General features: G+C 46.1%; 1 protein-coding gene across 1 annotated transcript in view; it reads left to right on the plus strand.

Annotated features, from left to right (window-relative positions):
- LOC106604017 (stAR-related lipid transfer protein 13) overlaps positions 1-17,500 on the plus strand; it is an 84,707-nt gene that overhangs the window by 46,830 nt on the left and 20,377 nt on the right.

The following is a 17,500-nucleotide window of genomic DNA, read 5'->3' on the forward strand; positions in this document are numbered from 1 at the left end:
CCTAGTCTCACACACACACACACCCCTTACCTAGTCACACACACACCCCTTACCTAGTCTCACACACACACCCCTTACCTAGTCACACACACACCCCTTACCTAGTCTCACACACACCCCTTACCTAGTCACACACACACACCCCTTACCTAGCTCACACACACACCCCTTACCTAGTCACACACACCCTTACCTAGTCTCACACACACCCCTTACCTAGTCACACACACACACCCTTACCTAGTCTCACACACACCCCTTACCTAGTCACACACACACCCCTTACCTAGTCACACACACACCCCTTACCTAGTCTCACACACACACACACCCCTTACCTAGTCTCACACACACCCCTTATCTAGTCACACACACACACCCCTTACCTAGTCTCACACACACACACCCCTTACCTAGTCACACACACACCCCTTACCTAGTCTCACACACACACCCTTACCTAGTCTCACACACAAGCCTTACCTAGTCACACACACACACCCCTTACCTAGTCACACACACACACCCCTTACCTAGTCACACACACACCCCTTACCTAGTCACACACACACCCCTTACCTAGTCACACACACACCCCTTACCTAGTCACACACACACCCCTTACCTAGTCACACACACACACCCTTACCTAGTCACACACACACCCCTTACCTAGTCTCACACACACCCCTTACCTAGTCACACACACACACCCCTTACCTAGTCTCACACACACCCCTTACCTAGTCTCACACACCCCTTACCTAGTCTCACACACACACACCCCTTACCTAGTCACACACACACACCCCTTACCTAGTCACACACACACCCTTACCTAGTCTCACACACACACCCTTACCTAGTCACACACACACACACATACACACACACACACACCTTACCTATCACACACACACACATACACACACACACACACACACACACCTTACCTAGTCTCACACACACACACTTAGTCACACACACACACCCCTTACCTAGTCTCACACACACACCCCTTACCTAGTCTCACACACACACCCCTTACCTAGTCTCACACACACACCCCTTACCTAGTCTCACACACACACCCTTACCTAGTCACACACACACACTTTTACCTAGTCTCACACACACACCCTTACCTAGTCACACACACACACCCTTACCTAGCTCACACACACACCCTTACCTAGTCTCACACACACCCCTTACCTAGTCACACACACACACACCCTTACCTAGTCTCACACACACACCCTTACCTAGTCTCACACACACACCCTTACCTAGTCTCACACACACACCCTTACCTAGTCACACACACACCCTTACCTAGTCTCACACACACACACCCTTACCTAGTCACACACACACACCTTACCTAGTCTCACACACACACCCCTTACCTAGTCTCACACACACACCCTTACCTAGTCACACACACACCCCTTACCTAGTCTCACACACACACCCCTTACCTAGTCTCACACACACCCCCTTACCTAGTCACACACACACCCTTACCTAGTCACACACACACCCTTACCTAGTCACACACACACCCCTTACCTAGTCACACACACACACCCCTTACCTAGTCTCACACACACCCCCTTACCTAGTCTCACACACACACCCTTACCTAGTCTCACACACACACCCCTTACCTAGTCTCACACACACACCCCTTACCTAGTCTACACACACACCCCTTACCTAGTCTCACACACACACCCCTTACCTAGTCACACACACACCCTTACCTAGTCTCACACACACACCCCTTACCTAGTCACACACACACACCCTTACCTAGTCCCACACACACACCCCTTACCTAGTCACACACACACCCTTACCTAGTCACACACACACACCTACATAGTCACACACACACTACCTAGTCACACACACACCCCTTACCTAGTCTCACACACACACCCATACCTAGTCTCACACACACCCTTACCTAGTCTACACACACACCCCTTACCTAGTCTCACACACACACCCTTACCTAGTCTCACACACACACCCCTTACCTAGTCTCACACACACCCCTTACCTAGTCACACACACACCCTTACCTAGTCACACACACACACCCCTTACCTAGTCCCCACACACACACCTTACCTAGTCTTACACACACACCTTTACCTAGTCTACACACACACCCCCTTACCTAGTCACACACACACCCCTTACCTAGTCTCACACACACCCCCTTACCTAGTCACACACACACCCCTTACCTAGTCTCACACACACACACCTTTACCTAGTCTCACACACACCCTTACCTAGTCACACACACACACCCCTTACCTAGTCACACACACACACCCTTACCTAGTCTACACACACACACCTTACCTAGTCACACACACACCCCTTACCTAGTCTCACACACACACCCTTACCTAGTCTCACACACACACCCTTACCTAGTCTCACACACACACCCCCTTACCTAGTCTCCACACACACACCCTTTACCTAGTCACACACACACCCCTTACCTAGTCTACACACACACACCCTTACCTAGTCTCACACACCAACCCTTTACCTAGTCACACACACACACCCTTACCTAGTCTACACACACACCCTTACCTAGTCTCACACACACCCTTACCTAGTCACACACACACCCCTTACCTAGTCTCACACACACACCCCTTACCTAGTCTACACACACACACCCCTTACCTAGTCTCACACACACACCCTTACCTAGTCACACACACACCCTTACCTAGTCTCACACACACACCCCTTACCTAGTCCACACACACACACCCCTTACCTAGTCTCACACACACCCCTTACCTAGTCTCACACACACACCCCTTACCTAGTCTCACACACACACCCTTACCTAGTCTCACACACACACCCTTACCTAGTCTCACACACACCCCCTTACCTAGTCTCACACACAAACACCCCTTACCTAGTCTCACACACACACCCTTACCTAGTCCACACACACCCTTACCTAGTCTCACACACACACCCCTTACCTAGTCACACACACACACCCCTTACCTAGTCTCCACACACACCCTTACCTAGTCTCACACACACACCCTTACCTAGTCTCACACACACACCCTTACCTAGTCTCACACACACACCCTTACCTAGTCACACACACACCCCTTACCTAGTCTCACACACACACCCTTACCTAGTCACACACACACTCTTACCTAGTCTACACACACACCCTTACCTAGTCACACACACACACTTTACCTAGTCACACACACACACCCTTACCTAGTCTCACACACACACACCCCTTACCTAGTCCACACACACACCCTTACCTAGTCTCACACACACACCCCTTACCTAGTCTCACACACACACCCTTACCTAGCTCACACACACACCCCTTACCTAGTCTACACACACACCCTTACCTAGTCTACACCACACACCCTTACCTAGTCTCACACACACACCCCTTACCTAGTCTCACACACACACCCCTTACCTAGTCTCACACACACACCCCTTACCTAGTCTCACACACACCCTTACCTAGTCACACACACACCCTTACCTAGTCACACACACACCCCTTACCTAGTCTCACACACACACCCTTACCTAGTCTCACACACACACACCCTTACCTAGTCACACACACACCCCTTACCTAGTCACACACACACCCCTTACCTAGTCTCACACACACCCTTACCTAGTCACACACACACACCCTTACCTAGTCCACACACACACCCTTACCTAGTCACACACACACCCTTACCTAGTCACACACACACACCCTTACCTAGTCTCACACACACACACCCTTACCTAGTCCACACACACACCCCTTACCTAGTCTCACACACACACCCCTTACCTAGTCTCACACACACACCCCTTACCTAGTCTCACACACACACCCCTTACCTAGTCACACACACACCCCTTACCTAGTCTCACACACACCCTTACCTAGTCACACACACACTACTACACCCCTTACCTAGTCACACACACACCCTTACCTAGTCACACACACACACCCCTTACCTAGTCTCACACACAACACCCTTACCTAGTCTCACACACACACCCCTTACCTAGTCTCACACACACACACCCTTACCTAGTCTCACACACACACCCCCTTACCTAGTCACACACACACACCCTTACCTAGTCACACACACACACCCTACCTAGTCTCACACACACACCCCTTACCTAGTCTCACACACACACCCTTACCTAGTCTCACACACACACACCCCTACCTAGTCACACACACACCCCTTACCTAGCTCACACACACCCTTACCTAGTCTCACACACACACCCTTACCTAGTCTCACACACACACCCCTTACCTAGTCACACACACACCCTTACCTAGTCACACACACACATTTACTTAGTCCACACACACCCCTTACCTAGTCTCACACACACACCCTTACCTAGTCTCACACACACACCCTTACCTAGTCTCACACACACACACCCTTACCTAGTCTCACACACACACCCTTACCTAGTCACACACACACCCCTTACCTAGTCTACACACACACACCTTACCTAGTCTCACACACACACCCTTACCTAGTCTCACACACCACACACCTTTACCTAGTCTCACACACACACACCCTTACCTAGTCTCACACACACACACCCTTACCTAGTACACACACACCCTTACCTAGTCCACACACACACCCTTACCTAGTCTCACACACACCACCCTTACCTAGTCACACACACACACCCCTTACCTAGTCTCACACAACTCTTACCTAGTCTCACACACACACCCCTTACCTAGTCTACACACACACCCCTTACCTAGTCACACACACACCCTTACCTAGTTCACACACACACCCCTTACCTAGTCACACACACACCCCTTACCTAGTCACACACACACCCTTACCTAGTCACACACACCACACCCTTACCTAGTCTCACACACACCCTTACCTAGTCACACACACACACCCCTTACCTAGTCTCACACACACACACTTACCTAGTCTCACACACACACCCTTACCTAGTCCCACACACACCCTTTACCTAGTCACACACACACCCCTTACCTAGTCACACACACACACTCTTACCTAGTCTCACACACACACCCCTTACCTAGTCACACACACACACCTTACCTAGTCACACACACACACCTTACCTAGTCCACACACACACCTTACCTAGTCTACACACACCCCTTACCTAGTCTCACACACACCCCTTACCTAGTCTCACACACACACCCCTTACCTAGTCACACACACACCCTTACCTAGTCTCACACACACACCCCTTACCTAGTCTCACACACACACCCTTACCTAGTCTCACACACACCCCTTACCTAGTCTCACACACACACCCTTACCTAGTCACACACACACACCTTACCTAGTCTCACACATACACACCCCTTTACCTAGTCTCACACACACACCCCTTACCTAGTCCACACACACACACCCTTACCTAGTCACACACACACACCTTTACCTAGTCACACACACACACACCCTTACCTAGTCTCACACACACACCCCTTACCTAGTCACACACACACACCCTTACTTAGTCCACACACACACCCTTACCTAGTCACACACACACCCCTTACCTAGTCTCACACACACACCCTTACCTAGTCTCACACACACACCCTTACCTAGTCACACACACACCCCTTACCTAGTCACACACACACACCCTTACCTAGTCTACACACACACCCTTACCTAGTCACACCACACACCCTTACCTAGTCACACACACACACCCTTACCTAGTCACACACACACACCCTTACCTAGTCTCACACACACACCCTTACCTAGTTTCACACACCCTTACCTAGTCTCACACACACCCCTTACCTAGTCTACACACACACACCTTACCTAGTCTCACACACACACCCTTACCTAGTCTCACACACACACCCCTTACCTAGTCTCACACACACACCCCTTACCTAGTCACACACACACCCTTACCTAGTCCACACACACACCCTTACCTAGTCTCACACACACACCCCTTACCTAGTCACACACACACACCCTTACCTAGTCACACACACACCCCTTACCTAGTCTCACACACACCCCTTACCTAGTCACACACACACCCCTTACCTAGTCTCACACACACACCTTACCAGTCTACACACACACACCTTACCTAGTCACACACACACCCTTACCTAGTCTCACACACACACCCCTTACCTAGTCTCACACACACACCCTTACCTAGTCTACACACACACCTTACCTAGTCTACACACACACACCCTTACCTAGTCTCACACACACACCCTTACCTAGTCACACACACACCCTTTACCTAGTCTCACACACACCCTTACCTAGTCACACACACACACCTTACCTAGTCACACACACACACCTTTACCTAGTCTCACACACACACCCTTACTTGTCTCACACACACACCCTTACCTAGTCTCACACACACCCCTTACCTAGTCACACACACACCCCTTACTAGTCACACACACACCCCTTACCTAGTCACACACACACCCTTACCTAGTCTCACACACACACCCCTTACCTAGTCACACACACACACCCCTTACCTAGTCACACACACACCCTTACCTAGTCACACACACACCCCTTACCTAGTCTCACACACACACCCTTACTTAGTCCACACACAACCCTTACCTAGTCTTACACACACACACCTACTTAGCTCACACACACACCTTACCTAGTCTCACAACCCTTACCTAGTCTCACACACTACACCCCTTACCTAGTCACACACACACCCCTTACTAGTCACACACACACCCCTTACCTAGTCTCACACACACACCCTTACCTAGTCCCACACACACACCCTTACCTAGTCTCACACACACACCCTTACCTAGTCCACACACACCCCTTACCTAGTCACACACACACCCCTTACCTAGTCACACACACACACCCCTTACTAGTACACACACACCCTTACCTAGCCTCACACACACACACCCTTTACCTAGTCACACACACACCCTTACCTAGTCCCACACACACACCTTACCTAGTCTACACACACACCCTTACCTAGTCTCACACACACCCCTTACCTAGTCTCACACACACCCCCTTACCTAGTCACACACACACACTTTTACCTAGTCCACACACACTCTTACCTAGTCCACACACACACCCTTACCAGTCTCACACACACACACCTTTACCTAGTCACACACACACTCTTACCTAGTCACCCACACACACCCTTACCTAGTCACACACAAACTCTTACTAGTCACACACAACTTAATAATTATATAACACATTATATTTTATATTACACAACATTTTACCTAGCCACACACACACCTCACCTAGTCTCACACACACACACTTACCTAGTCTTACACACACCCCTTACCTAGGTCACACACACACCTTACCTAGTCACACACACCTTACCTAGTCACACACACACCCTTACCTAGTCTCACACACACACCCTTACCTAGTCACACACCCTTACCTAGTCTCACACACACACCCTTACCTAGTCTACACACACACCCCTTACCTAGTCACACACACACTCCTTACCTAGTTCACACACACACCCTTACCTAGTCACACACACACACCCCTTACCTAGTCTCACACACACACCCCTTACCTAGTCTCACACACACCCTTACCTAGTCTCACACACACACACTTACCTAGTCACACACACACCCTTACCTAGTCTCACACACACCCTTACCTAGTCCACACACACCTTTACCTAGTCTCACACACACCCTTACTTAGTCACACACACAACCTTCACCTAGTCTACACACACACCCCTTACCTAGTCACACACACACTTTTACTTAGTCTTCACACACACCTTACCTAGTCACACACACACACACTACCTAGTCACACACACACTTCTTACTTAGTTACACACACCTACCTCACCCCTACCTAGTCACACACAACCCTTACTTAGTCTCACACACACCCTTACCTAGTCTACACACACACCTTACTTAGTTCACACACACACCTAGTCTCACACACACATTACTTAGTCACACACACACCCTTACCTAGTCACACACACACTTTTACCTAGTTCACATATACACACCTTTACTTAGCACACACACACACCTTTACCTAGTCTACACACACACCCTCACCTAGTCTCACACACACACCTTACTAGTCTACACACACACCCTTACCTAGTCTACATAATACACTTTTACTTAGTTCACACACACACACTCTTACCTAGTCTACACACACACTTTTACCTAGTCACACACACACCTTACCTAGTCTCACACACACACCCTTACCTAGTCACACACATACCTAGTCACACACACACCTTACTTAGTCCACACACACCTTACCAGTCACACACACACCTTACTTAGTCACACACCACACCCTTACCTAGTCTCACACACACCCCTACCAGCCACACACACACCCTTACTAGTCTCACACACCATTACCTAGTCTACACACACACCTTACCTAGTCACACACACACCCCTTACCTAGTCCACACACAACACCCCTTACCTAGTCTCACATACACACCCTTACCTAGTCTCACACACACACTTACCTAGTCTCACACACCACACCCTTACCTAGTCCACACACACACTTTACTTAGTTCACACACACCCCTTACTTAGTCTCACACACACCCTTACTTAGTCTCACACACACACCCTTACCTAGTCACACACACACCCTTACCTAGTCTCACACACACACACCCTTACCTAGTCTCCACACACACCTTTACCTAGTCACACACACACCCTTACTTAGTCACACACACACCCTAGTCACACACACACAATTACTAGTCACACACACAAACTTATACTTAGTTACACACACAACTTACTCACACACACACCCCTTACTTAGTCTACACACACACTTACCAGCTCTACACACACTCCTTACCTAGTCTCACACACACTTTACCTAGTCACACACACACACTTTACCTAGTTACACACACATCCTTACTTAGTCTCACACACACCCTTACCTAGTCCACACACACCCTTACCTAGTCACACACACACCCTTACCAGTCTCACAAACCCTTACTTAGTCACACACACACACTTTTACCTAGTCCACACATACAACTTACCTAGTCTTACACACACACCCTTACCTAGTCACACACACACCCCTTACCTAGTCTCACACACACACCCTTACCTAGTCTACACCACTCACTTCCTAGTCACACACACACACTTAGTTACACAAACACTTACCTAGTCACACACACACACCTTTACCAGTCACACACACACACCTTACTTAGTCTCCACACACACTTTACCTAGTCACACACACACCCTTACCTAGTCCACACACACCCTTACCTAGTCTCTACACAAACTCTTACCTAGTCACACACACACCCTTACTTAGTCTCACACACACCCTTACCTAGTCACACACAACACTTACCTGGTCACACACACACCCTTACCCAGTCTTACACACACACTTTTACTTAGTCTCACACACACCCTTACTTAGTCCACACACACCTTTACCTAGTCACACACAACCCTTACCTAGTCTCACACACACCCTTACTTAGTCTCACACACACACCTTACCAGCACACACACACCTTACCTAGTCTTACACACACACTTACCTAGTCACACACACACACCTTACTTAGTTCACACACACACCCCTTACCTAGTCTACACACACACCCTTACTTAGTTCACACACACACTTACTAGTCACACACACACCCTTACTTAGTCACACAAACTTAGTCCACACTAGCTACCACACACCCTTACTTAGTCACACACACACACTCCTTACCTAGTCTCACACACACAACCCCTTACTTAGTCTCACACACACACCTTACCTAGTTCACACACACACCCTTACCTAGTCTCACACACACACCCTTACCTAGTCACACACACACTTTACCTAGTCACACACACACCTTACCTAGCACACACACACCTTTACCTAGTCACACACACACCCTTACCTAGTCACAACACACACCCCTTACTTAGTCTACACACACTTTTATTTAGTTCACACACACATTACCTTAGTCTCACACACACCCTTACTAGTCTCAACATACACTTACTTAGTTCCACACACACACTTTACTTAGTTCACACACACACATTACTTAGTCACACACACACTTTACTTAGTCACACACACTTTACTTAGTCACACACACACCTACGTCACACACACACTATTACTACACAACACACACTATACACACACACCTACTTAGTCTTACACACACCTTACCTAGTCTCACACAACTTACCTAGTCTACACACACACCCTTACTAGTCTACACACACACCCTTACCTAGTCTCACACACAACCCTTACCTAGTCTCACACACACCCCTTACTTAGTCTACACACACACCTTTACCTAGTCTACACACACACTTTACCTAGTTCACACACACACTCTTACTTAGTCACACACACACCCTTTTACCTAGTCTCACACACACACCCCTACCTAGTCTCACACACACACCCTTACCTAGTCTCACACACACCCCTTTACTTAGTCTCACACATACAATTCTTACCTAGTCACACACACCCCTTTACTTAGTTCACACACACACCCTTACCTAGTCTCACACCAACCTTTACCTAGATACACACACCCTTACCTAGTCACACACACACACCTAGCTACCACACCACCTTACCTAGTCACACACACACCTTACTTAGTCACACACACACACTTTACCTAGTCTCACACACACAACTTACCTAGTCACACACACACTCTTACCTAGTCTCACACACACACCCCTTACTTAGTCTCACACACACCTTTACTTAGTCTCACCACACACCCCTTACCTAGTCTCACATACACACCCTTACTTAGTCTCACACACCCCTTACCTAGTCTCACACACACACTTTTACTTAGTCACACACACACCCCCTTACCTAGTCTCACACACACACTTTACCTAGTCTTCACACACCAATCTTACTTAGTCTCACACACACTTACTTAGTCCCCTTACTAGTCACACACAACCTCTTACCTAGTCTCACACACACACCCCTTACTTAGTCTCACACATACACCTTTACTTAGTCACACACACACCCTACTTAGTCACTACACACACCTTACTTAGTCTCACACACACACCCTTACCTAGTCCCACACACACACCCTTACTTAGTCTACACACACTTTTACCTAGTTACACATACACCCTTACTTAGTCACACACACACTTCTACTTAGTCTCACACACACCCCTTTACTTAGCTCACACACACACCTTACCTAGTCACACACACCCCTTACCTAGTTCACACACACAACCTTACTTAGTCTACACATACACACCCTTACCTAGTCACACACACACCTTACCTAGTCTACACATACACTTTACCTAGTCTACACACACACCCTTACCTAGTCTTACACACAACCTTACCTAGTCTCACACAATTACTTAGTCACACACACACCCTTACCTTAGTCTCACACACACCCTTACTTAGTTCACACACACCTTTACTTAGTCTCTACACACACAAACCTTTACTTAGTCACACACATACACTTTTACTAGGTCACTACACACTTTTACTTAGTCACACACACACCCCTTACCTAGTCACACACACACACCTACATAGTTACACATAAAACATACATATTATCCACACCCTTACTAGTCACACACATTACCTAGTATCACACCACATTACACACACACACCCTTACCTAGTCTACACACCCCTTACTTAGTCACACACACCTTACTTAGTCTCACCAACACACCCCTTACCTAGTCTCTACACATACACCCCTTACCTAGTCTCACACAAACTTTTACTTAGTCTCACACACACACTCTTACCTAGTCACACACACACTTTACTTAGTCTCACATAACACCCTTTACTTAGTCTACACACACACTTTTACTTAGTCTTACACACACACCTTTTACTTAGTCACAACCACTACTTAGTCACACACATACCCCTTACTTAGTCTCACACATTACACCCTTACTTAGTCAAACACACCTTACTTAGTCACACTAACACTTTTACTTAGTCCACACACACTTTACAGTCACACACACTACTTACTTAGTCACACACATACACTTTTTACTTAGTTCACACACACCTTACTTAGTTACACACAATTTTTACTTAGTCACACATATTAACTTCTTACTTAGTCGCATTACATACACTTTTACTTAGTCTACACACACACACCTTTACAGTCACACATACACCTTACTTAGTTACACACACAATTCTTTACTTAGTCTACACACACACCTCTTACTTAGTCAACACACTCTTACCTAGTCCACATACACACACTTTTACTTAGTCACACAATACACCTTTACTTAGTTACAATAAACTTTTACTTAGTCCACATACACACTTTACTTAGTCTCACACACACACCCTTACTTAGTTCACACATACACTTTTACCAGTCACACACAAATCATAGTCCACACACACACCCTTACTAGTCCACACACACCTTTACTTAGTCTACACACACACCTTACCTAGTTACACACACACTTTTACTTAGTTAAATACCTTACTTAGTCACACACACACCTTACTTAGTCTACACTACACCTTTACTTAGTCTTACACATACACTTTTACTTAGTCTCACACACACTTTTACCTAGGTCTCACACACACTTTTACTTAGTCCACACAATACACTTTTACCTAGTCTCCACAACACTTACTTAGTCTCACACACACCTTACCTAGTTCACACAACCCCTTACTTAGTCTCACACACACTCTTACCTAGTCACACACACACCCTTACTTAGTCTACACACACCCTTACTTAGTCCACACACACACTCTTACCTAGTCTACACACACATTTCTTACTTAGTCTACACACATACTTTTACTTAGTCTACACAATACTTATTAGTCTACACACACACCCTTTACTTAGTCTCACACAATACACCCCTTACTTAGTCTCACACACACACTTACTAGTAACACCCTCTTACCTAGTCACACACACACCTTTACTTAGTCACACACACACTCTTACTTAGTCACACACACACTTACTTAGTCACATACACAACCTTACTTAGTCACAAACCTTACTAGCTCACACATACACTCTTACTTAGTTCACACACACACCTTTACCTAGTCACACACACAACCTTACTTAGTTCACACACACACTTTACTTAGTCTACACAACACACTTTTATAGACTTATAAACACTTAGTTACACAATACTATTACAGTTCACACTAATTATTACTACTTAGTCACAATACACATACATACTTAGTCACACAACATTACCTTACTTAGTCCACAACACCCTTACTTAGTCTTATTATTACACTTTACTTAGTTACTACACACACCTTACCTAGCTACACACACACCTTTACTTAGTTCACACACACCTTACTTAGTCTTACACACACACTTATAGCTCACATACACCCCTTACTAGTCTCACACACACCTTACTTAGTCTACACACACACTCTTACCAGTCACACACACACCCTTACCTAGTCACACACACACTAGTCTACACACACACCTTTACTTAGTCACACATACACCTTTACTCTAGTCCACACAACACTCTTACTTAGTCCACACACACACTCCTTACTTAGTCCACACACACACTACTTAGTTCAACACACAACTATAGTCACACAAACCCTTATAGTCTCACACACCTTTACTTAGTCACACACACACTTACTAGTCACACAACACTCCTACTTAGTCACACACACACCTTTACTTAGTTCACACATACCTTTACTTAGTCTACACACACCTTACCTAGTCAACAACACCTTACAGTCTCACACACAACACTTAGTCACACATACACTTTTACAGTCACTAATAAACTAGTTACAACACACCCTTACAGTCTCACACACACACCTTTACCTAGTCACACATACACCCTTACTTAGTCTCACACATACTACCTAGTCCCACACACACCCTTACCTAGTCACACACACACCTTACTTAGCTACACACACACCCTTACTTAGTCTTACACACACACTTTTATAGTCCATACATACACTCTTACCTAGTCTCTACACACACACTCTTACTTAGTCACAACACCTACTTAGTCACACACACCCTTACCTAGCTACACACACCTTTTACTTAGTCACACACACACCCTTACTTAGTTCACACATAACCCTTACTTAGTCTACACACATCCTTACTTAGTACACACACACCCTTACTTAGGTCACACAACACCTTACTTAGTTCACACACACACCTTACTAGTCTCACACACACACTCTTACTTAGTCACATACACTTACTAGTCACACACACACTCTTACTTAGTCCAACACACCTTTACTTAGTCACACAACACACCCTTACTTAGTCCACACACACACTTTTACCCTAGTCTCTACACACACACTTACTTAGTCACATACACACACCCCTTACTTAGCTCACACACACACCCTTTACTTAGCACACACACACCCTTACTTAGTCACACAACACACCCTTACCTAGTCACACACACACTCTACCTAGTCTACACACACACCCTTAATCACACAGTCACACACACTTACCTAGTCTTACACACACCCTTACTTAGTCTACACACACACCTTACTAGTCACACACTTACTTAGTCACACACACACCTTACCTAGTCTCACATATTACTTAGTCTACAACCTTACATAGTCTCACACACACCACCGTACAAGTCACACATACCCTTTACTTAGTCACACACACACCCTTACTTAGTCACACAATACCCCTTACTAGCACACAAAAAAGCACAACACCTTACTGTCACACACTACTTACAGTCTCACACACACACCCTTTACTAGTTCACACACACCCTTACTTAGCACACACACCCTTACAGTCACACACACACCTTACTTAGTCACACACACACCTTACTTAGTCCACACACACTTATTAGTACACATACACTCTTACTAGTCTACACATAACACCTTTACCAGTCACACACACACTACTAGTCTACACACACACTTACCTAGCACACACACACTACTAGTCACACACACACCCTTACCTAGTCTCACACACACACCCTTACCTAGTCACACACACACTTACCTAGTTTCACCACACCCTACCTAGTACACACACTTACTAGTCTCACATAACACCTTACTTAGTCACACACACACCTTTACTTAGCTCACACACACACCTTACCTAGTCTCTACACAATTTACTTAGTCTCACACACACTTACCTAGCTCACACATTACACCCTTACTTAGTCTCCACACACAACCCTTACTAGTCACACACCTTACTAGTCTCACACACATTATACAACACACAAACTGTCCACACACACTTACTAGTACACACATTTACCTAGTCTCACACACACCCTTACCTAGTCTCAACACACACCCCTTACCTAGTCACACAACACATTACTTAGTCACACACACACCTTACTAGTCTCACACACACCCCTTACCTAGTCTCTACACACACCTTACTTAGTCACACACACCCTTACTAGTCCACACACACACTCTTACCTAGTCTCACACACACCCACCTAGCCACACACACCCTTACTTAGTCACACACACACACCTTACTAGTTCACACAACCACACACAGCACACACACACCCTTACCTAGTCCACACACACACCTACAGTCTACACACTAGTCACAATTTTACCTAGTCTCACACAACACACCTTACTAGTCTACACAACACCCTTACTAGTCACACACAACCAGTCTACAACACACCCTTACTTAGTCCACAACCCTTACCTAGTTCCAACTTAGTCACACACACACTATATCTTACCTAGTCACACACAACCTCCAGTCACAACCCCTTTACCTAGTCACACACACACCCTTACTTAGTCACAACACACACTTTTACCTAGCACACACACACCTTACCTAGTTCACACACATCTCTTTACTTAGTCACACACACACCCTTACTTAGTCTACACACAACCTTCACTAGTTCCACACACACATTACTAGTCTCACACCAACACACCCTTACCTAGTCCCACAAAATTTCTATTTAGTCTCATACACTACCACACTATTACTAGTCTCACACATTACTAGTCACACACACACTACCAGTCTAACACAAAGTCACACACACACTTCTCACCTAGTCACACACACACACCTTACTAGTCACACACACATACTTAGTCACACACACACCTTACTTAGTCTACACACACACCCTTACCTAGCACACACACACCCTTCTAGTCACAACATAACACCTAGTCACACACACACCCTACGTCACAAAACCACCTAGTCACACACATACTAGTCAACACTTACCTAGTCACACACACCCTTACCAGTCACACACACCTTTACCTAGTTCACACACACCCTTACTTAGTCACACACAAACTCTTACTAGTCACACACACACACTTAACACAACCCTTACTAGCACACAACTTACTTAGTCCACAACAACTATAGTCACACACACACACCTTATTATCACACATAAACACACAGACACAAACTTTTACTTAGTTACAAAACTTACTACACACAACCTTACTTAGTCCACACACACCTCTTACTTAGTCACACACACACCCTTACCTAGTCACACACACACCCCTTACCTAGTCTACACAACCTACCAGTCTCACACACACACCCTTTACTTAGTCCACACACACATTTACTTAGTTCACACACACTTACTTGGTCACACATAGTCACACACACACCTTACTAGTCCAACACACCTTACCTAGTCTCACACACCACCCCTTACCCTAATACACACACACCTTACCTAGTCACAACACCTTACTAGTTACACATACACGCTTACTAGTCAACACTACACACTTTACTTAGTCTACACACCCTTACTAGTCACACACACACCCCTACTAGTCTACAACAACCTTTACTTAGTACATTACCTAGTCTACACAACACTTACCTAGTCACACACACACCCTTACTAGTCACACACACACACCCCTTACTAGTCTCACACACAACTTACCTAGTCACACACACACCCTTACCTAGTCACACACACACCTTACTGTCTCACACAACACCTTTACTTAGTCACACACACACCCTTACTTAGTCACACAACCTCTTACCTAGTCACACACACACACACCTAGTCTCACAAAACACCCCTTACCTAGTCACACAACACACACCTAGTTCACACACACACACCCTTACCTAGTCACACACAACCTTACCTAGTCACACACACACACTTACCTAGTACACA

This window comes from Salmo salar, chromosome ssa04 (assembly GCF_905237065.1).
Source record: "Salmo salar chromosome ssa04, Ssal_v3.1, whole genome shotgun sequence".
NCBI classification, from domain to species: domain Eukaryota; kingdom Metazoa; phylum Chordata; class Actinopteri; order Salmoniformes; family Salmonidae; genus Salmo; species Salmo salar.